The 23,620-nt window shown below is 40.5% G+C and overlaps 1 protein-coding gene and 1 long non-coding RNA gene across 16 annotated transcripts in view; one reads left to right on the top strand and one right to left on the bottom strand.

The window, feature by feature from the left end:
- NRG3 (neuregulin 3) overlaps positions 1–23,620 on the top strand; it is a 1,113,017-nt gene that overhangs the window by 365,205 nt on the left and 724,192 nt on the right. The window lies entirely within an intron of this gene.
- On the bottom strand, positions 99–7,015 carry LOC129048248 (uncharacterized). The gene is made up of 3 exons (XR_008510441.2): positions 6,946–7,015; positions 1,033–1,144; positions 99–150 (listed from the first exon to the last, which is right to left on the bottom strand). It is a non-coding gene; the product is annotated as an uncharacterized LOC129048248 (long non-coding RNA).

The raw sequence follows: 23,620 nt of genomic DNA, 5'->3' as shown, positions 1-23,620 counted from the left end.
ATGTCCCCTCTTAAAAAGAGAATAAGAGAGCTCTTGGGGGTTCCTTTTATAAAGGCTCTAATTCTGTTTATATGAACTATTACTGATGACATAATTACCTCCCAGAAGCCCCACCTTCTTTGCCATCCTTTTGGGGGTTGGAATTTCAACCTATGGGTTTGGAGAGACACAAACCTTCAGTCCATTACAGGGTCCAAGTTGCTTCATGATCCACAAACTACCAAAATCTAATACTTGATACAAATTCACCCAGAAAAACATTAGAATACAGGGATCTGTCTCGTTCTAAAACGGGAATTTATGATGCTTAAACCAAACCTTACAGTGAATCCTTGAAAATTCAGACCAGAATCTGAATGCACCCCTCTAGGGTACTTACCGCTTGGATATTTCTAGTAATTTATAATGAGCATTGAGACTGCCCATTCAGATATATTCATATACTTGTTCAAATAATCAAAACGTGTTTTCTCTTCCCTTCTATTTACTGCTGATTTTCATTCTACCTAACTTCTCTGCAAAGAGGTTTACCTTGATAACTAGCAATAACAATAATAATAACAGTAATAATAGTAATAGTAGTAATAGCAAAGGTATCATTTACTTAACTCCATCAGAATTTTACATACTCTTATTTCTGATTTTATTATTTCTTTACCATGAAAATTTGAACAGAATCATCTGGTCCAATGGCCCATCTTTCTTATTACTCATCCACTCTTAACTGCTTGCAATGTATAACCGTAACCCTGTTCTAAAACTACTGACCTAACAGGCACCAGGGAATTCCTTTTATTCAGTTCACTAGCTCTTTCAAAATTCTAGTCTGCTTTGACTTTTCAGTACTATTTAACTCTCTGGAATAATTTCTTTGTTTTTGAAATCCTCTACACTGTGGCATGTCACTTTATACCTTTGTGAGAGCTTCTTGGTCTCCTCTGTCTACTCCCTCTGTTCCCAGTCCCTGTGTGTAAATTCTGCCCCTCCATTCCCGCTGTGACTCCCCAGTTTTAGGCTGTCATCATTTCTCACCAAGATGTTGAACTGGCTCCTCCGTGAGAGAGCGGAGTGGAGAGGTGAAGCAAGTGTCTGCCTGCCTTCCTGGTCCATGACCTCTCTCTGCCCTTCCATGCTGGGTGACCATCTGCATGTAAAGTTGGTTTTAGCTTTCTTATTGGTAAAGTGGGGATAATAATAGTATCTATTTTTCGGATGAATGGGAGGGGTCAATATGTTACTACATGCAAAAATGCTTAAAATAATTCCTGGCCCTTGGTAAGTGCAACATAAGTGCTGCCATTACTGTCTTTGTTTTAATATTAGTTATGATCATCATCATTTTAAGTGGTCTCCCTGCTGTTGGATCACTTGCTTCCAGAACATTCTGTACACAGCAGTCAAATTATTCTAAAACAAAGCTTAGTTTATGTTACTAAGCTGTTTCATATTCATATTTGCATTCTATATTGCCTAACAATTTTCATCAGGCCCTCAATAGTCTTGGTTTGTGTTTCCTGGCTTGTCTGCAAGTCTCAGTATAATAGTCAGTACTGATGTCTGCCTTCCCCACCGTGCTTTCCTTACTTTCTAGAATTGTGCTTTCCTTCCACCTCCATTAAAATCCTACCTGCCATTCCCAAGACCCAGAACAAATGCTACCAGACCCTTGGTGACTTTTGTAATCCTCTATGATCAAGCATAAGTCTGTCCTCTCTGAAACTATTAAGTAAAGGTCTTTATTTTAGGTTTCTTTTTGGCCCCATATCTCTGTATTTGGTATTTTAGTTATTTATGTACATGTTGTTATCTTTTCTCCTAGATTATAAACTCCCTGGGGAAGAGCCTTTATATGGCCTTCCAGCTCCCTGCACAGGACATTACATCCAGTAGACAGATGTTCAATGAAGGGCTATTGAATTCATGTGGATTTCCATGTGAGAATAGAACTGGATATTCACTTCCCTTTTTGCTGTGCTTGCTAAGCAGACTCATTTGCACCGGCCACTACCCCAGTTGATCCCCAGGAATAGCGGGTACTTATGGAGATTCTTTTCCCACCCTCCCCCCCAAATCTTTTAGGATTTAGATGCTGTTTATACACTTAAAAGTTCAGCTTTTGGCTCATAGTAGCAAATATTGTTGGATATTTGTTGAATGAAAAAGAAAATAAATAGTAAACATTTGCTGAATGAGAAAGAAAAAATAAATAATGAATAACCACACCCTGACCCACTTGTCTGCCAGAAGTGGGAAAAAGTTGTAAATAAGCATTTTCTGGAGAAAAAACACACAACCCACACTTGCTTCTGAATGGTGTGGGAAACATAGATTGAGTCTGAAATTGAGAGGCATGCTTATGTTTACTAAGCACATGGAGAAGCATTATCAGAACACTACTGGCTTTTGCAATACATTCTTTCATCTTTTCAAAAGTAACTTTTTCTATCACATTTGGCTTAGGTTAAGATTCAAATCAATTTACCCTTCACTTGATTCGTTTTTGTCAGTGTGGTAACCTTATCAGCAATGCAGTTTGCACCCAAAAAGATTTGCTGCAGAAATGAATGAGGCCTTCTAAGCCCAATGTGAATATAAACTCCACAGTGATGGCAGAAATGGTCTCAGGTGACCCGTCAGAATAAGAAGTACTTCCTCTCCAGAGGTCCTGGCTTGTTATCCCCCAGAGCCACACAGTGAATGAAGCTAAACTCCTGTTCTTGAGGTGGAATTATCTCATAACATTTGACCCTTTAGTAGTTTACAAAGATAACCCAGGAAATAAAATTTCAGGAGTTGAAACAAGTATTCACTAAAGACAGGACAACTAAAATTTGCCACAAAAATTGTGGATCAATATATCAATATGGAAGGTTTTTAAAAAATTTTAAATGTTTAACTTTTATTTTTGTGCTTGGCTTTTCTTGGGATGTATTTTGGTATGAAGAAAATAGAAATAAGAAATATACACTTTGGGAGGCTGAGGCAGGTGGATCGCCTGAGGTCAGGAGTTGGAGACCAGCCTGGCCAACATAGTGAAACCCCATCTCTACTAAAAATACAAAAAATTATCTGGGCATGGTGGCAGGCACCTGTAATTCCAGCTACTTGGGAGGCTGAGGAAGGAGAATCGCTTGAACACCCGGGAGGCAGAGATTGCAGTGAGCCGAGATGGAGCCATTGCACTCCAGCTTGGGCAACAAGAGTGAAACTCCATCTCAAAAAACAGAATAACTTCTGCTGAGATATCAAGACCATGTTGGTCTTGACCCCTGCTTCCAGGAAGCCTTGCTTGACTGTCTAGGACTGAATTTTATACCATTTTATAAGACCCTGCTAATTCCTGTCCTTGCATACATCACATAGCTGTGATCATTTAATTGTCCAAACTCCCCATCTATGTCACAAGCCACTTGAAGGCAGATCACAACTACGTAGCTCCTTGCCTGGTGTCTGACTCTAGTCTATATTTACCGGATGCTGTATTAAAAGAGGTAAAACCAAGGCTTGAGTCTGCTGCTGCAGCTCAGAGGCCTCAATCAGACAGATGCCAAGCTGCATTTGATCGGCAGTCTTGTATATTTGACTGACAACGTTCTGGCTCGCAAGTATTTAAGAACAACAGAAAGTGAATTAGTCACCAATAGATAAACATTGAGAGACTTTACACAAATCTGAATTCCTGGACTCTCTTGAAATACCTGAAAATCTGACGACATTGGACCTACATTGCTACAAAAACCTGGAGAAGAATGTCATGGCTATGAATAGTGAAAGTATTCTCCGCTCTATCCTCTTCCCCCCTGGCACTTAAAGCTTCCTTAGTTCTCACCTCTAACAACCCACTGGGCCTATAGGAATTCGGAGCTGTTCCTTCTCTTCCTGTGTATCTCATTAGAGGGATGACCCCAAGCTTCTCCTCGCCCTCTTCCCTCTGACTCTTCCTCTTGTTAAAAGAGCATGGATCTTGCTTCCTAAGAAGGATCTTATCCTCCAAAGCCATTGTCCTGCTGAGTGACAGGAAGCTCCTCATCTACAGTGGCCCTGCAGGTACCGAGAAGGCTTTTCATGCAGCCCTGACTCCACATGGGAGTGATCACAATCGGGATTCCCTCACAGACTGCCTGGCTTCAGTGCTGCACTCTCCTGCCCTGAGTCTTGAACTGCTTCCTGATCCTGACCACAGTCTTGTCGCCTGCTTGGCCTGAGAAGCATGAAAGTGGTAGATCCTGGTGCTGCTCCTGACCACCCAGCAGATAACACTTTGATTTTTTTCTAAGTAGAAATTGATCAGTGTGGGATTTAGAGATTTTCAAAGGTGCCTTTGTTTAAATCGAGAATTGGGCAAGGTAGGGATCTTCATTAAAAAGCACCATGTGGTCACCAGGGTTAATGAGGCAGATCAGAGCAGCCCTGACACTAAATAAAGGCCAATTAACTCCAATCACTGCAGGCCTGGGTGCTTTCTGGCAGTACAATCTCCCTGTGGGGGGCTTCTTAGCCTGACAACTCTCTGGCAGAGGTAAGGAGGACTGGCTCCAGAAGAAGGCCCCTGAGCAATGGTGTGGGGTGAGGGGCATTGCCCCTCCCCACCACACTGCCCATCAGGGGCTTGTGGCTTTTCCTGGAAGGCATTGCCCCCACCCAGCCTGCCCTGCATGGTGCTGTGGACAGAGAAGCAAGACTCAGAGACTGAGGCCTTCTGTGGGCTCCCAACCAGCTCAGGGGCCAAGCACAGAGATTCAGATTCTCAAGACCCCTTTTCTCTGTCCATTTAATTAATTGCCTTGAAGAGAGGATCACAGAGTTCTTGCTGAAAAATTATTTAAATCCATGAACGAAGACAAATGATTTCAATACAAACATTGCTCAATTGGGTACAAAGTTTTTTTTTTCCCCTTGTGTTTGCTTTAGTGATAAAAATAGCCAGTGTTGATATAAATTTCACCTTGTGCCAAGTGCTGATCTGAAACCTTTACCTACATTGGCTCAGCTGGTCTTCACAAATTTTCTATGATATGGGTGCTATTATTAATCCCATTGATACATGGGAAAACAGAGGCATTGGAAAAGTTCAGTTCTATGCTAGGTACTTTCCATGCCTACTTCTATGTGATTCTCATAAAAACCTCTGTATGATGAGTATTTTTAGCACTATATTACAAATGAGGACACTGAGATTCAGAAAACTTGTGTGACATATCTGGTACAGTATTGCTCCTAATGATATTAATAAAAGGAGGATTTGGATTCACTTTTTTTTGTTCTGTTTCCAAAGTATGATGGTATAGAATAGTTAACTGCCTAGGCTGAAGGATTTAAAATTTTTCCTTAAGATTTATCTGTGAGCCCTCAGTTTTTCTATTCAAGGTTTCTGGATTGGAGAGTATAATAAGTACCAAAAACTAATAATGATCTTAAAATAGTGGGTACAGAATAATGCCTCTGGCTACAGCTTGCTCCATTGAGTTTCACACCTGGCTGTATTACTTTCTTGCTTCTGACTTCTTTCAGCCACTAAGCTGTGGATGTTCCTCCTCAGTCCTCAGCCATTAAAGACTAGAACATCGCCCAAAGCCACCTTCTCTACTGCAACTACAGTCATTAGCATAACAGACTTCAGCATCCACAGAATCATTTCATCCAACACCCCGATCTCTCATTCCCTTTGCCTCCTCATCTCCAACCACCTTCTTGGCTTCATCTAAGCCACACATTTTATCATCACACCTTGGAATTTCCCAATACCAACAACTATATCAGCTCTAATATTCCATGTTAAAATGCTCCATTTGTTTATCAAACACCCTCTGTTACTATCTGGTTGGTTCAAATACCTCCCATATTCTCTGACCTCATGAAACTCTCAATTTCCCCCAACACTTAGCTCCCTGGGAGCACCACTTTTCTTTCACTCCTGCTTGGATGCCATGATTCCAACGTTAGTTGCTCTCTTCCTACTTCAAACCCACAAGATGAACCTTTCTATCAACCTTCTCCGCATTGACAACCAAAAAGTTGTAGACAATCACACAATGGGGGAGCTTGGCTGTATTGTTTATGACATACATTCAGATCATCTCTAACTGAGCTGTCAGTCCTGCTCAACAGTCTCACTAATTTTTCTTTCAAGCTCACTCTCCCACCTTTTATGCTACCTTATAAATAGCTCTTCTCCAATCCTTCCATTTCTTTTCTTTCTCACTTCAAACACACCAGACTCAGCCACCATCACCTTACTCAAAAGCACAAATATTTTTCTAATCAGTCTTCAATTCAGTCTTGCCACTTTGCCAATTCATTCACCCCACATAAGTCAAAATAATGTGTTTAGATCCTATATTTTATCATCTGATTCCCCTGCTTTAAAACTTTAGTGTCATTCCATAGCTAATAAGATAAAATAAGAATTCTCACCTTGGTTATCCTACAAGTATTGGTTCATCTGGCTGTGCCTGAACCTCACCATTCTTGCATACAATAATCCACCCCTTTACATTCTACCTTCATGATTTTATTTTAGTTTCTTGAACATGCCAAGCTTCTTTCCAATTCAATGTATTTTGCATTTGTTACTTATATACTTGTCTGTCTCTGAAAAACAGCCCCCGTTCATTACCCAGCTTTCACTATTTCAAGATCTCAACTTAAATATCACATTCACAGTTTTTCACGAAGCCCCCTCTACCCCTGTCTGTTGTGAGTCAGTGCTCCTGTCATTCAGTCTTCCAGTGCTGGGTACTTTTCCTTTAAAGGACCAACCATTTTTAGAATATTTACATACGTACTTATATTTTTAAATTCTATCTTGGAAATCAGACTGTAAGATTAAAAATGGAAGGTTCCAGATATGCTCACTTACTATTATAAGCCAGGATCTAGTACAGTGAAACTTGAGAAACATCTTATAAACATTTAATTCACTTTAACATAAACTAGATTTGATACCTTGGACTTGGTGTTGACCTCCCAGAACCTAATTTCCTGAGTGGCACAACAGGGGCACAATACTCCTGAGAACTATGATCAGGTTGCAGTGTAATAATGGGTGGAATCCACACTTTGGCAATTCTACAGTGCTTTGCCAACTACAAAGCTGTTGACCTCAATGACAGTGAGCACACCCAGTGCCCAGAGCTTGGTTTGTAATACCATTCATCAATTAAAACAACTTGGTTTCCTTGGAGAGATGGATGATTCTAGGGTTAAAGCAAGAAATATATATTTACCTACATGAACCTGGAGCATCTTATACTGCCAGAAAGCAAGGAAGTGCTAAAAACAAAACAAATACACACACACACACAAAGCAAAAACAAAAACAAAAACAAAAAACTCACACTGATTGTTAGATATCGAAGGGACACGGGAGCCAACAAAAGTACTTCAAATGGCCAAAGCTGAAAAAATTTGAGCAACAAAATAAATAAAGTAGTTTTGAATTATAACTGAAAGTATAAGACAAATGTTGATGTGATCATGCAGATATAAATAAATAATTGAATAAATATGAAAATGAGAAAAAGAGACCAATCTGCCATGCAGAAGAATTTCCAATAATTTATGTAGATATTGAATCCTTGAGGTGTTGGCTGTACATAGTGACCTTGTTTCTCCTTCCTGAAGAGTACACAGGGAAAGAAGGGACAAAGAATAACTAAATGGTAGAAATATCTGACAAACGCTACCCCAGCCAGGTAATCAAGGTCAATACTCACAATCATAAGTGATGCTCATATTATGTACCTTTGATAGGATATGATGAAAATGGCACTTTACATCCGTAGTCTCCCTTCCTGGAACCCGTAAACCCAATCTAATTATGAGAAAAACACCAGACAAATTCGAATCATGGGCCATCCTATAAAATACCTGAACCAGAACTCTTTAAAATCATCAAGGTCATCACAGACAAGCAAAATCTGAGAAATTGACACAGCCAAGGGGAGGCTAAGGAAACATGACAACGGAATAAAATGTGGTATGCTGGAGGGGATCCTGGAACAGAAAAGGACATCGGGTAAAAATGAAGGAAGTCTGAATAGACTGTGGACTTTAGTTGATACCTTCCTATCAATATTCTTTCATTCACAGTGGGAAATATACCATATTAACGATATTAACGTAGGAGGTAATACAATTTTATCTTACTTTATGGTGGAAATAATAGAGGAAACTGGGTGTGGAGTATGAGGAAAACTTCTGTACTGTTTTCTCAATTTTTCTGTAAATCTTTTTTTTAAAAAAAAAAAAAAAAACACACACACAGAGTCTTGCTCTGTCACCGAGGCTGGAGTGCAGTGTCATGATCTCAGCTCACTGCAGCCTCTGCCTCCTGGGTTCAAGCAATTCTCCTGCCTCAGCCTCCCAAGTAGCTGGGATTACAGGCATGCACCAACCACACCTGGCTAATTTTTGTATTTTTAGTAGAGATGGGGTTTTACCATGTCGTCCAGGGTGGTCTCAAACTCCTGACCTCAGGTGATCTGCCCGCCTCAGCCTCCCAAACTACTGGGATCACAGGCGTAAGCCACCACACCCGGTCAATTTTTCAGTAAATCTGAAACTTTTCTTTTCTTTTTTTTTTTTTTTGAGATGAAGTCTCGCTCTGTCACCCAGGCTGGAGTTCAGTGGAGCAATCTCGTCTCACTGCAACCTCCACCTCCTGGGTTCAAGCGATACTTCTGCCTCAGCCTCCCAAGTAGCTGGGAATATAGGCACGCGCCACAGTGCCTGGCTAATTTTTGTATTTCTAGTAGAGATGGGGTTTCACCATATTGGCCAGGCTGGTCTCGAACTCCTGACCTCGTGATCCCCCTGCCTCGGCCTCCTAAAGTGCCGGGATTACAGGCGTGAGCCACTGTGCCTGGCTTAAATCTGAAACTTTTCTAAACATGAAATCTACTTTAAAAACACTGTGCATCATCATCATCATCCCCTTGCTGTGGTCTAAAAATACTCAGATGTATCTACCTTCTTTCCCCCAAATCGATGCCTTTGTTGTTGCTTTCAATGTACATTACTTTGCATGTTTCATATACTGTAGAGTGCTCCACAAAATCAGGACGCTCTTTTTCTTGTATGACTCACTGCCCTTTTCAGGTGTCACGCTGGATGTTCTCAAGTTATCTCTGGTCTTGTCAGGCTTTACTCCTCCTTCCTGTCCTGAGGCACAGGCCTGCACTCCCTCTTTCTCTACCTCTGTGTTTGCTCACACTCTTGCTGTCTATCCTGCTGCTCTGCCTTCTCTTTCTGTTCTTGTGAGATAACTATGGGAATAAAATTCAGATTTATTTTCCTAATTCTCTTCTGAAAATTTTGAACTGGGGAATATTGGTGTCTTCTATTTCCAGTTTCTTACTTTACAAAATAAGGATATTCTCCAGATTCACAAGGAATGTGTATGATCACTAAGAGAATGCATTTGGAACCCTTTAGGCAATGGAAGAGGAAGGACCAGAAATTCAGCAAAATCAATAGCTGAGTTCTTACAGAGAAAGAGTGGCAGGGAACATTATGTCTCTATCTATGATGAGAGGCATGTTTCTCTACTCTCTAGGAAATGACTTCCTGCAAATGATGGCCAGATAAATCAGAGGTCATGGTCCGTGGAATTGCTATTTTTCTCAGTTGACAATGTGTAGACGACATGGTTTATAACCAGTATACTTCTCATACCATTTGCTCTGATTTTGTAACAGTGACTTCAGCTCCAATTGTGGACATGATCGCAGGATAGTCTTAAATTCTCAAAAGGAGCTAGAACCCTGGAATGTATGTAAATTTTTTAAATTTATTTTTAAAACCTGAATGCCAAAAAGTGTTTGAATGAGAGAGTCGATCAGTCCAAAAACAATTGCGTACTTCTCTGGAAGGTCTAGTGAAAGGAAAAGAGATAAGAGAAGGAAGAAAGGAGAATGGAGAAAAATACCTTTTCTTTCTTTTACATATCCAGCTGTAATGAGTTCAGAATGCAATATTGTCCCAATGGGTTACAGTGTGTTTCATAAAAGGCCTTCAATTCGTGTTAGTTGAGTGAATAAATAAAGAGATACATTTAAAACAATTTTAAGGTCTTTTGTAGGAGTGATTAGCAAACATTTATAAATACAAAAAAAAAAGTTATTAAGAATTCTAGGCTGAGCGTGGTGGCTCATGCCTGTAATCCCAGTACTTTGGGAGGCTGAGGCAGGTGAATCACCTGAGGTCAGGAGTTCGAGACCAGCCTGGCCAACATGGTGAAACCCCATCTGTAGAGATATACAAAAATTACCCATGTGATGGTGGGCGCCTGTAATCCCAGCTACTCAGGAGGCTGAGGTGGTAGGATTGCTTGAACCTGGGAGACGAAGGTTGCAGTGAGCCGAGATCACACCATTGCACTTTAGCCTATGTGACAGAGCGAGATTTTGTCTCAAAAAAAAAAAAAAAAATTCTGATTTTTCCTATGATGTCTACCTAACAAAATAAAATCACCATATTTTCTTGCACTTTGCCCTGAAAAGCATAGTATTAATATGGAATGAATTGGAGTTAGGTAAATCTAAGTTTAAATTCTAGCCCTATTACCTGCTAACTACAGGGCCTTACGTGAGTGGATAACTCTCTTCTCCTTGGTGTCTGCATCTTGCATAAGTCTCTGGCTAAACTCATCAATTACCAGATACTCCCCGTTTATTTCCCAGATAGTGCCTAACACACATCCTTTAACAGAGAGCAAGGTTTTGTAGTCGTCTCTCTTTGTAACCACTTTGTTATTTAATAGTTGTCCAGATGCGGCAGTACTGTAGGTGCTGTATGAGAATAAAATGCATCAGTTAAAAATTATTCCAACCTATTTTATTGACATTCTCAATTATATTGGTCACGAATGGAACGTTCCTAGGGAATAGATGGTGATAATAGTTGTGCTCAATTGTGGGCTTATCATTTTAAGGTGTCCTCTGTTTTCTATGACTCATAATTAGGACTCAACATTTTTATATTTGATCATTTTATTTTTCTTGTTAGAGTCCATTATTCTACTGTGAAGTTTTGCAGGAGATATGGCATACGAATTGGATTTGTGTATGCTGTATACTAAGTAGACATTTGAGGAATCAAAAATATGAATTCACAAATTAGGCAGGCCTCCTTATTGTATCTATCATATGGGTTTTCATGACACAGACTAAATAACAATCATTGCGCAAAGGCCCTAGTGCAGCAGGGCAAATGGTGGACTTACTTGTTTGATACTAATTCAGTGCTTTGCCCAATAATGCAAAATTGTCCTAATGTTACATTTGAGGAAAAAGACACATCGAGTGCCAGCATTCAAACAGGCAGTGTGTTAAGGATACGTTTATAGGTTGCCTTATCAAACAGTTACAACAAACCAAGAGAGGAGTTGTCTGTCCTTCAAAGTTTAGATGAGGAATGTGAAGGTTGGAGGTGTGAAATGCCAGTCTTATGGCCACATAGCTCCCTTGTGATAGATCCAGGATTTAATGCTGGGTATATTTCACACCAACCATAACATAGGTCTTCCACTTTGAGAATGATACATACTTAATTTTACTTGGAACTTGGGAAATTAGAAACAAAAGCAGCTGTGGATTGAAAGACTGGAATTGTGCAGATTGGGGCCTGAAACTGGTATTCCCAGGAAACTAATTGTGAAATGGAAGATGAAAGTTGGGTGCTGGGTGTGACAGTCTCTGGGATTATTCCAGAGCTCAGACCTATTCTGTGGCCTTATGGAATTAATGCAACCCCATATGAAAAGGAGCTTTTCAGTCACCATGGGTTAATTTCAGACAAATAAATCATCTGCCATTGATCGAAAATCTGAATGTTCAATTTTACAGAAGTTGTTATCTTTTTCACTTCAGTTCCCTTTCCATTTAAAACTGAAAATCAATCCTTCTCAGGGCCTTTGTGTGTTTTTGAAGATGCACACTACAGTTTCCTGCCAAAATACTTGTCAAATGTTACCATACATTTGACAAGTAGTCCTTGGGCCAGAGTCATTAAGAGAAAAAATCCTGGTTTACTCAATCTAGGAAGACCCAGTGCACCTGACACCAAATCTGTGCAGAGTAACCTTGAATTCAGGATGTCTATGAAAATTCCAGTACCTACACTCCTCTTTATTAATTATAAATTAGATGGCACACCGTAGTAATCATCTTGTTAAACACAGCCATAGGCAAACTTAGAAAAAGAAATATTAAGTAAAAAGTAGTATAATAAAATGGCAGCAGAACAACTAGGATGGAGTTTGCAAACACTGACCACTCCATAACAATGAATCAGGCTGGGTGTTGTGGCTCATGTCTGTAATCCCAGAGCTTTGAAAGGCAGAGGTGGGAGAATTGCATCAGCCCCGGAGTTTGAGACCAGCCTGGGCTACACAGTGAGACCTTATGTCTATAAGAATTGTTTAAAAATATTATCCAGGCATGGTGCTGCACACCTATAGTCCCAACTACTCAGGAGGCTGAGCGGGGAGGATCACTTGAGGACAAGAGTTTGAAGTTAAACATGAGATATGATTATACCTTTGTACTCCAACCTGGGTGATAGGGCAAGACCTTGTCTCTATGAAAAAAACAAAAACAAACAAAACTGATAAACAAATAAATAAATAGATAAAAATAAATAAATGTTATTCAGGCTGCAGCCAAGTATTTCCTGTTGCTACAATGCCATACTTTCTATTTTCTGTCCCACAAAATACACATTCATTTCTAAGGCTGAAAAGTTGCCTAGACAGGGTTGGTTCATAAATGGATTGCTCTTTCAGTCATAACAAAAAGCTATACATCTTCATAGTCAGGCTGAAGGGCTTAGTAATTCACCTTATCTGTGTATCTCCTAAAGAAATTAGCAAAATCACTGAGTTTGGCATTTGTACTCGGTGCCCTGGCTTTGGTGGAACCTATAATAGTGGTACAAATAACACATGGGAGACATTTACAATGCCAACAGCAGCTAGAGTTGTAAGTGCAGCATTATAGGAGTAGAGTCATGTCTTTCTTGGAGCATCAGGAAGGGATTCTTAGAAGTGACATGTCCCCTGGATTAAGTAGAGGCCTGAGGCATCATATTCCTTCAATTGTCCAGGAAATCTCAATTGTATCTTGAATTAGATGCTGGGAAATAGCATGACAATGACAGGTTGGGTAAAGACAATGAATGGGTCACCAAGAGGTTTGCCATTTATCTTCTAAGTCATGGCATTTGCCGTGGGAATATGTCAGGATCAGATTTCTGGTTTGAGATCGCTAGAGAAGCAGAGTGAGAATGGACTGGAGTGGTAGTGACTAGTGACAGAGAGACCATTTTAGTCTTCTCCATTTCACTAAGTAAAATTAGGGAGATAGTAAATCTATAAAAAAGGTAGCCTAAGCCTAGCTGGGGAAACATGACCCCCATACAGGCAGGACACAATAAATGACTAATAGAACACAGTATACATTTAGGTGCTACATGATGTTGTACAGTCTTCATGTGCTAACGGAGTTCTGTGAAGTAAGTGAGCAGAGAAGTCTGGAGTTGATAGGCTTGGAAATTTGTTTCCTCGAAATCTCATGTTGAAATGTAATCCCCAATGCTGTGAGTAGGGCCTGGTGGGAGGTATTTGGATCATGGGGCAGGTTGCTCATGAATGGCTTAATACTATTCCCTTGGTGATGAGTGAGTTCTCTCTCTTGCAGTTCACATGAGATCTGGTTGTTGAAAAGAGCTGGAGACTGATACGGTTTGGCTGTGTCCCCACCCAAAATCTCACCTTGAAATCTAAACCCCATAATCCTCATAATCCCCACATGTCAAGGGAGAAACCAGCTGGAGGTAATTGAATCATGGGGGCGGTTTCCTCCATGCTGTTCTCGTGAATTAGTTCTCATGAGATCTGATGGTTTTATAAGGGGCTCCACCCCCTTCACTCGTTCACTCTCCTTTCTCCTGCCACCATATGAAGAAGGTCAGTGCCTGCTTCCCCTTCTGCCATGATTGTAAGTTTCCTGAGGCTCCCCAGCCATGTGGAACTGAGAGTCAATTAAACCTCTTTCCTTTATAAATTACCCAGTGTTGGGTATTTCTTTATAGCAGTGTGAAAATGGACTAATTGCGGAGACCAGCTCGGTCGTGGAGACCCTAACCCAGCGGCGCTAGAGGAATTAAAGACACACACACAGAAATCTAGAGTGTGGAGTGGGATCAGGGGACTGACAGCCTTCAGAGCTGAGAGCCCAAAGAGAGATTTACCCACATATTTATTGACAGCAAGCCAGTGATAAGCATTGATTCTATAGATTATAGATTAACTAAAAGTATTCCTTACGGGAAACAGGGATGGGCTGAAACAAAGGGATGGGTTCTGGCTAGTTATCTGCAGCAGGAACATGTCCTTAAGGCACAGATCGCTCATGCTATTTTTTGTGGTTTAGGAATGCCTTTAAGCAGTTTTCCGCCCTGGGTGGGCCAGGTGTTCCTTGCCCTCATTCCAGTAAATCCACAACCTTCAGCGTGGGCATCATGGCCATCACGAACATGTCACAGTGCTGCTGAGATTTTGTTTATGGCCAGTTTTGGGGCCAGATTAGTGCCTGACACTAATACAGAGACCTCCCCCTTCTCTCTCTTACTCCCTCTCTCACCATGTGATGCACCTGCTCCCCCTTTGCCTTCCGCCATAATTGGAAGCTTCCCGAGGCCTTCACCAGGAGCAAATGCTGGAGCCATGATTGGAAAGCCTGCAGAACCATGAGCGAACTAAACCTCTTTTATTTATAACTTACCCAGCCTCAGGTATTTCTTCATAGCTATGCAAGAATGGACTAACACAGTAGTCATCAAAGTAAAGTGAGATTTCAGTTGACTATTGAAAGGGGAGGAGGGAATAACATAAATTGTGTCACAGACAAGGATTGGTTGGTAGGTCACGGAGTAGTGACAATCCTGACATGCCCATGTTTTCTGCTTCGATTTGGGACCTTAAAGTATTCAGCCCTACTCTAGCAAAAATGGCTGCATCCAGAAAAAAGATCATTCTGTCTGACATTTTGTATCTAGAGAGATTTAGCTCTATTGCTTGTTTTACCGACTTATAAGTCCACTCATTTTGTTCTCACAGTATTTTCTTAGCTCTTACATTCTGGCTACTCCTATTTCCACCTGAACAAATGAGAAATTTGGTCACTGCCAATGTCTAGCCTTAGCACTGCTCTACTCTCAGGGTTCAGTGTTTCCACCAAACAATGTATTAGGTAATAATCAGGTCTGATACATGCAGCATCTGTGAACTCCTTACTTGATGCTGTTTGTTTTTAATAAATATGGTGTCACAAGTCATAGGTGGGGATTTTTTAATAAGTGACACTAGGATGGAGTACTTACTGACTGCTAGGCACAGTGTGCCTTCTATATGTGATTTGCTCTTTCCCGTTCAGGAGCCCGATGAGGAGGGTGTTTGAATTGCCATTTTTGTATATGTAAATAAAGTCTCAGAGAGTTAAAATAGCTTGTCCAAAATATTCACCTAGGACTGTGCTGATTAAGAATCTTAGCACTAACCTAATTTTTATCTGGAATGCTGGATACAATTGAAAGTTTATAGTTGAGGATACGAAGGACCAAAGATTGGAGTCTTATCCAAGATCATTAACACCAGTTAGGTCGTGCATCCTTCCTTACCCTGCTTTGTATAAAAAATAAAATAAAATTTAAAAGTGACACTAGAACAATGTTTGTCTTGTTAATGTCTATAAGATGGTTTCCAAAACGATGAGTCTGGGGACTTATTAAAGCAATTAAGAAGCTTTTGCAGTAGCAGTAACAGGAGGTGGGTGTACATCAGTGGGAAAGAAAGACATGGATGGCTGAGGGAAGAAAATGAAGAAAAACGGATACAAGATAGAGAGAGATGATTGAATTAGGCTTGAATTACTCAAGGGATGGGCAAGAGAAGGTAGACAAGGCTGAGATTTTTGCCTCTAAATCCAGAAAGTTCATGCACTCTGAATGAGATTTGGAGCATTTTAAAACCTTTTACTTTAAGTTTTCTGTTGAACATTTTCATCCTCCAAATCATTTTCTTCCAATGTGCTAAGATTATAGCCTTTAGCTAATGGTTTTCTCTCTCAGTTATGCTCCTACCATTTATAAGCATTAATTTTGCTGAACTGATATAGTAAAAATGTTCAAAATAACATTTGGCAGAGCATTTTACTCTGACTACTCAAGAATAACCTATAATCTTTTCTTTTTATACTACATACACACACACACACACACTCATATACACACTTACACCTGTTTTTCCAGGATTTACGTCTTTACCTAAAATTGTATAAATTTTTCCATAATCAAGATGTATAATTTAACCTTCCCTTCCCCAAGGGATGACATGTAGCCATTTATTTCAATAAGAAACTCCAAGAGCAATAGTATTCACAAGCCAAATACAGATAACACCAAAATGTTTGCTAAATAAAGGTCATGCATCCATTAGCAAATGTTGTTGCTTTTAAAGTGATAGTTTATATTTAAAATCCAGTTTAAATTAAAGTTAGGATATACTGATGATTTGCACATGATGAGTGGGAGAATAAATGAGTCAAAGTTAACTCAGAGGGGCTTTGTTTATTTGGTTTTGTTATTTTGCTTTTCCTGGGCATGTGGGTAAATCATCTCCCCAGATGTGATGACTCTGATGCTTACTGGGCAACCAAGAGGAAATGTCACATAGGCATTGGATATGTGAGTCTGGAACTCAGGGGAGAAATAGGGGTTGGAGTTAAAAAACATAGAGCCTTTGTATTAGTTCGTTCTCACATTGCTAATAAAGACATACCTGAGACTGGGTAATGTATAAAGGAAAGAGGTTTAATTGACTCACAGTTCCGCATTGCTGGGAGGCCTCAGGAAATTTATAATCATGGCCGAAGGCACCCTTCACAGGATGGCAGGAGAGAGAATGAGTGCTGAGCAAGGGGGAAACCCCTTATAAAACCATTAGGTCTCAGAACTCACTAGCGATCATGAGAACAGCCTGGGGGAAACGCCCCCCCCCGCCCCCCCCCCCCCCCCCACGATTCAATTATCTCCACCTGGTCCTGCCCTTGACACATGGGGATTATTACAATTGAAGGTGAGATTTGGGTGGGGTCACACAGCCAAACCATATAATCCTTGTTGTGGAAATGTTATTTAAACCCAGAGACTGAATAAGCTCACCAAAGGCATGTGTACATGGAGTAAAACAAAGGAGGAATGACTGAACTTTGAGGCACATCATCTTTAAAAGTCGGGAAAAGGAAGATTTAACAATGTTGCCAATGAAGGAGCAGGGAAAGAAGCCACAGGCAGAGAGAGAAATCAGAAAATGAGGACATCCTAATGGCCAAGGAGGGAAAATATTTCAAGAATGGAGTGATCAATCATGACAAGTGCCACTGAGAGGTCAGGTAAAATGAGAACTGAGAATTGCCTGTTGGACACTTAAGGAGAATGACTTTGAGCTTTGTGAAATAAAAGCCTGCCTGGAATGGGTACAAAAGAGAGAAGGGAGGGAAGTGAGCCAGTGAGTACAAACAAGTCTTGCCTTTCACTTGATCAGGAGGGAAGATAGCATATTCTGCTACAGATGAACTGAAGTGGGTTGATTTGGTGGTAGAAGGCTAAGGAAGTTCTCTCAGCAAGTTAACTAGGTGAGAATGATGGGTGTGTATGTGTATTTAGTGCCAGAGATATGGGGAGAGAATAAAACGTGTGAGAAAGTCACCCTTGATAATAAGACAGTAAATTAACCACCAAAATTGGGGCTGCCAGTGCCAAGAACTCACTTGAGGGCTGTAATTATAAATTTATAGTAAGACCAGTCAGCAGAGTCATTCGTTTGTATCTGCATCATGATACATGTAAGGAGGTGACAGAGATCTGCTGAAACCCAACTTGGGATTTTGACAATGGAAGGACAGAAGTGTGGGGATGTTCAACTGGATTTATGTAAGGTATTATAATGATGGGAAATGAAATCTGAATCAGCTAAGAAAGAAAATGAGAGCACGAGGAAGGTTATGGATGATGGCACTGTAATGTATTATAGTCAATGGACTGGAGATCCCAAGAGGTCAAGAAACAACTAAAGTGACAGTGAATATACTAGGGTAAGAAAGCTTGAAAGTTACAAGGTAGAAAAGTGTCTGAAATTGTTATTTTTGGATGTGGCATAATAATGGATAATGATGAGTTCTGAAGTATGATTAATTAAGGTAAAATATAGGACATGAACATTGGAGAATGGTTGGTTAACAAACTGAGAAACCATTTTCATGGTTGGACCATATACATGCTTACTGATATCACCAACAATTATGGCAGTAGGCTATCAGAAGACTGTAAATGATGGAAACCAGAAGCATTCATTGATAGTAAAGTTTTACATTTTAGGGTATGAAGAAGAAAAGAAGGAAAATATCTTAGAAGTAACAATTCGGAGCATGAATTATCCCTATACAAACTCCAAGACTTGTGGTATGTGGAGAATTAAAGGAATAGAGAACAAAATTCATCCTTTAATACGGCTTCAGAGAAAAGTTCTTGGGCGCCAATTGATTTTCTCTTCAAGAAGGGAAGGACATATTCAGAGATGAGATTTTCATGATGGCATGCCTTGAGTGCCAGAGGGTTTGGGGAGTATAGAAGATGTAGGAGCTTGAGTCCCACTAAGGGATCTTCAAAATAGTGTATGCTTATGGGACCTGATGAATACAGTTCATCTGGAACACTTGGGCTCCCTGCAGGGATTGATAAAATACAGGGTCTAATGGGATTGAGCCTATTGGTCTCAGTTATGGTGGGGCAAGGGGCAGTGGGGGATGGTATGTTCTATTATAATCCCATTGGAGTAATGGTCTTAGTCCATTTTGAAAGGTAAAGCAGAGTTGGAGAATGGGGGTGGTTAGTGATCACCTGGACATGCGGAGCTCGTAAGTAATATGGGGGCTGTGGCGTGCAGAGTCCAGTGGGCCTACATTTGACCTCCTGCGAGCAGTACTGAAGGCTGGGGAAGACAAGCCTCAATAACTTGTCAGAGTCAGGACTGAGATTCTCAACAGTAATCAGCTAAGAGGTATTGCTCTCCTATCCTAAGAGATGCCTTCTTTGGCGAGACTGTTCAACTATGTCTCATTACTAAAGGTAGACAGAATCACTTGGGAGAATCCAGGACGTGGTACTGTTTTGACACGGTCCAAGCTGGATAATGTAAGCAGGAGAGAATGTTCTACCAAAAACCTTGTAACATCAGATCTTCAGCTGTGCAGCCAGTCAGCACACAGAAGCTAAGCTAAAGAGATGTGGCATCCCCACAGGGAAAGAGAAAGAAGTATTGTGTAAGCAACTGCCTCATTTCCCAGCAGTCATGAAGGCAGTTTTGCTAAGCCATCTCATAGCAGGTTATGGATCCTGAATTTCTATGTATTCCCTTAGCCCAGAATCCTGCTTTGCTTTTATGAACTTACCACAAATGATACTCCTGTTCTAGAGTCTAGGGGAGTGATTCCAAAATCTGGCTGCAGAGTAGAATCACCTGGAATGTCCAAAATAAAAATCCAGATTCTACCCCTGAACAATTAAGTCAGAATCTGTGGGGTCCTGGCTTCAGTGTTTTTCAAAAGTTTGCTAGGTGATTCTTATGTAGAGCCGTGGTTAAGAGCTATATTCTAGGGCTCAGATTCTGTCCACTCCTTTTGTTTGACAAGCAGGTTGGCTGCTGCTAGAGGACTAACCCTTAGCTCCTTTCTAGGACTTTGCATTTTTTTTCAATGATTCATAGTCCTCAGACTGACTATCACATGCATACACGCGTACACAAAACTGTCCTGCTATGGTACAAAATGTGTGCCTTATTGAGTCTCAATCCAGGGACAATTGCAGCAAGTGAAGTTTCCAGAGGCCTGGGTATCCATAACACACACAGGCATCCCATCCTTGCAGACAGTTCACACATGGATGTGTGATCCAGTGGCAGGTCTCAAGAAAGGAAGGCTTCCAAAGCCAGGAGCTTGACTGAGACAGAGCCTTGAGGTCTTGGACTGGATCTGCCTTCCAGGTACACGCTAGAGGCAGGCAGCTTCCTTGTTTCTTCCTCCACTCTGGCTGCTGTTTCATTCTAAGCCTCTGCAGACACATTCTTCATAGCTGAGAAAACTCACAGATGGAATGACTATTATTGGTGCTTGTCAATCCAGAAATAAACCACAATTTGCTCGGCATTTCAATCTTTACCACTGATGTGTTAGTTTCGTTTAATTAGTTCTGTGCTGGATGAGGTCATTAAATTTGTGTCCTAATGGAAACCTATTACTCAGCTCTGCATGGTGAGGAGTGTGTAGGATTGATTTGCATTCTCTCTGGACAGAAGGTGAATTCTCTCACTACATTTGTGATGGGCAGCAGGTCTTCCAGCAGAAGCCCATTTGAGATAACACTAATTGAAGGGACACCTGTCTTTTGAGAATTCCTTTAAAAATTTCATGGCAGATTGGCTGTATGCCCTGAGAAAAGGGTAAAAAGTGTGCTACTTATAAAATGCAATTTTGGAGAAAAGATGTAGTATGATAGCCAAAACTGTTACATGAATATCAGTGAGTATTTTTTAAGCTCTTCCTCTTAGAACCAAATTTGAACAAATTCTTCCCACACTGTCTTCTAGAGTTCACAAAATGGAAAGTGGAAAGTAGAAATGAAACCACACCTGTTTCCCTCCTGGAGTGAGCCCTCATTGAATCTCTGTAATAGTGCCTATAAGAGTGCTATTATTTTACAGGGGTACTATTATCATTCTCCTTTTTCAGAGGAGAAAACTGAGGCTTCACACTGTGAAACCTGAGGCTTCAAGTTACTGAATATTTTGCTCAAGTCATTGCTTGTATCAAATGGAACAGATGGACCCCGAACCCAGTGTAGCTGGTCTGAAACTTCCCTCTTTGTTTTTATACTGCATCAAAAACAGTTTTTCTTACCCTGATAGAATCTATGCCACTTAATTCTCAAAACTCTGTCTTCATCACATCCCAGCATCCTGAAATATTCACCTTCCCTTACAAGATACCACCATTTGAAAATCACAAAATATTTTTAAATCTATCCTCTTTCTTATATATTTTTATCAAGATTTCTTCTCTGGATTCTGGCCGTATTATGAAAACAGCAGGTCCGAGTGTCATTGGGCCAATGTACAATTGTGTTGCTATATTGAGTCATGGACCTAATGATCCTGGAAAGCTGAGTGGGTTTAGTTATGTTTTGTTTTCTTTCCTGTCTAGGACATCATGCAAAGCTAGACTACAAGAACCAGGGATTGATTTCAGTGTTTCTCTGGGGGATGAGGTAATGGGGGATAGATGGTAAGTCTATAATCAAGACCATCTCTAAGGAAGAGGATTGATACTGTTTCCACGGGTGACACTGCATTATTTTGCATGTAAATGATGCCCCAAGAGTACTATGGGCAGTCTTGTTGCAGATCTATTTCATCTTCCTTTCCACTGCCCTCACCTCCCTGCTATTTATTGTTTCCCTTCACTGTCAAATTCTCTGAAACATTGTCTGTATTCACCATGACTCCTTTGCAATGCACTTTCACTGCAATCCTTTAAAAAAGTTTGTCTTCCTCCTACATTTTTCTAATACTACTTTCTCTGAGAAATTCAATGTATAAATCTACCAGCTCGGGAATCCCTTCTTTTCTCTGAGACTAATCACTAATTTATCCACTCTTTCTAGAAGTTCACTTCTTTCTTCATTTTTCAGTTTCACTTTAGCCTCTAATAGGAGGTGATTGTCTAACAGCCTTGAGGAGCCTGAGCTTGCATGGTGATAGTTAATTCTTGTTAGTGGCTCGCTCTCTCTAGTTCCGCGTATGCTTTCTTTTCTTTTCCCATAAGTGGAAACAGTCATAATGTTCTGCTGTTGGATGTTTCCTGGAAAAGCCTTTGGAGAGTTTCTCTTCTTCTAAGATTTCAGCTAATGCACTATGTGGAATACAGCTTATCTGTATCTCCAGCCTCCAGCTCTCTCAAGCTCCGGCCTTCCATTGGTCACTCAGTACTCACTGATCATCTCCATCTAGAAAGCCCTCTGGTAACCCAGAGTCAGCCAAAATGAAGACAAGCTCTTCATCTCTCTAAATAGTTTATATTTTTGATTCTTTGTTTGTAGTCTACTAACTTCATCATCTATGCACTAGATAGTAGATTGAACCAGCTGTAAACTATGTCTACTAGTTTTGTGCAGTGGTTCTCAGACTTCAGTGGGATCAAGACCACTGTCATGATAGCACACATTGCTAGGTCCCCCTTGAGAAGTTTCTGCTTCAGAAGGTCTGGGGTGAATCCTGACAATTTCATTTTTAACAAGGTCCCAGGTAATGCTGATGCTGCTGGTCCAAGGACCACACTTTGAAAGACACAGATTTCCTGTACAAGTCTGGAGCCAGATTGAGTTAGGCTTAAATCCTAACTCAGCCATGTGCTTCATGTATGACTCTTGGCAAACTTACATGAAGTCTCTCTGATTCCTCTTCTGTAAAATGGGGATAATTAAAGTATCTACCTCTTAGATTTTTTTGTAAAAACGCATAAGTATATAAGCAAAGTGCTTCCAACAGTTTTTGGCAGACCCTCAAAAACTGTTAGCTATAATTGCACAGCTTTTACTCTCCCTGCTTTCCTTTTGCTCACTCCCAACAACCAATCAGCTCTCATGTCCTAACAGTCTGCACTCTGGAATACATCCATTTCCTTTTCATTATTGTTGTGGATGGGATTAAGTGTGTAATCACATTGTCATTCCCCTCACTTTACTCATGGTCATTTAACTGATTGGAACTGTCACTCTCTATCCCTGCTTCCCCAGACCTCATACTGTTGTCAGGTTCTACCTTAATCACTTTAAAGCAATCATTACAAATAGGTCCCTTCCTTCCTCAGAAAGTGAATGTTGAGTATATTAATAGGGTATTTGGGACCTTCCTTGTACTGAGGGCACCTGGGCTGTCTATGCATTTCCTCTCATAGCATTCATGATGTGGAATCTATGTTTTTGTAAATGTACCTCTTTGCTTTCCTGCTTCTGTAATTTTTTACATTATATTCATTTCTTTTGATATGTACTCCCCTTCACTATTACAAGGCAGAATCTAATTCATTCTTCAAGGCCTGGTCAGCTTTCCTTTGCCCATCCAAAGGTATAGCGAAATGGTTTCATTCCTCATGAGAATGCTGACTGATTGATGGTAGCTGCTTAGAGAGATGACAAGAATTCTGGGGCCACATCTACCTGGGTTCAATCACAAATAATATCATGGCCAATGAGCAGTATCTGCTGTAGACACAGGTTAAATGCATGGATGCATCTGTAACAAGTATTGTCTCTTATGCCATGGAGTACATTTTATACTGTGGATGCCCAATGCATTTTGGAAATCTCACAGCTCAGTAGGCATAACCTGAATTGTCAATGTGAGTTTCATTTTGATTATGATAGCTAATTTTCCCTTCTTCATTCCCAGATGAGGGTGAGACCTTATCTCAGAGAATGATATTGCCAGCCAGAAAATCATAACAGGCAA

The sequence above is a fragment of the Pongo abelii genome, chromosome 8, assembly GCF_028885655.2.
Source record: "Pongo abelii isolate AG06213 chromosome 8, NHGRI_mPonAbe1-v2.0_pri, whole genome shotgun sequence".
Taxonomy (NCBI): domain Eukaryota; kingdom Metazoa; phylum Chordata; class Mammalia; order Primates; family Hominidae; genus Pongo; species Pongo abelii.
Note: the sequence above shows the minus strand (reverse complement) of the source record. Positions and strands in the feature narration are given on the sequence as shown.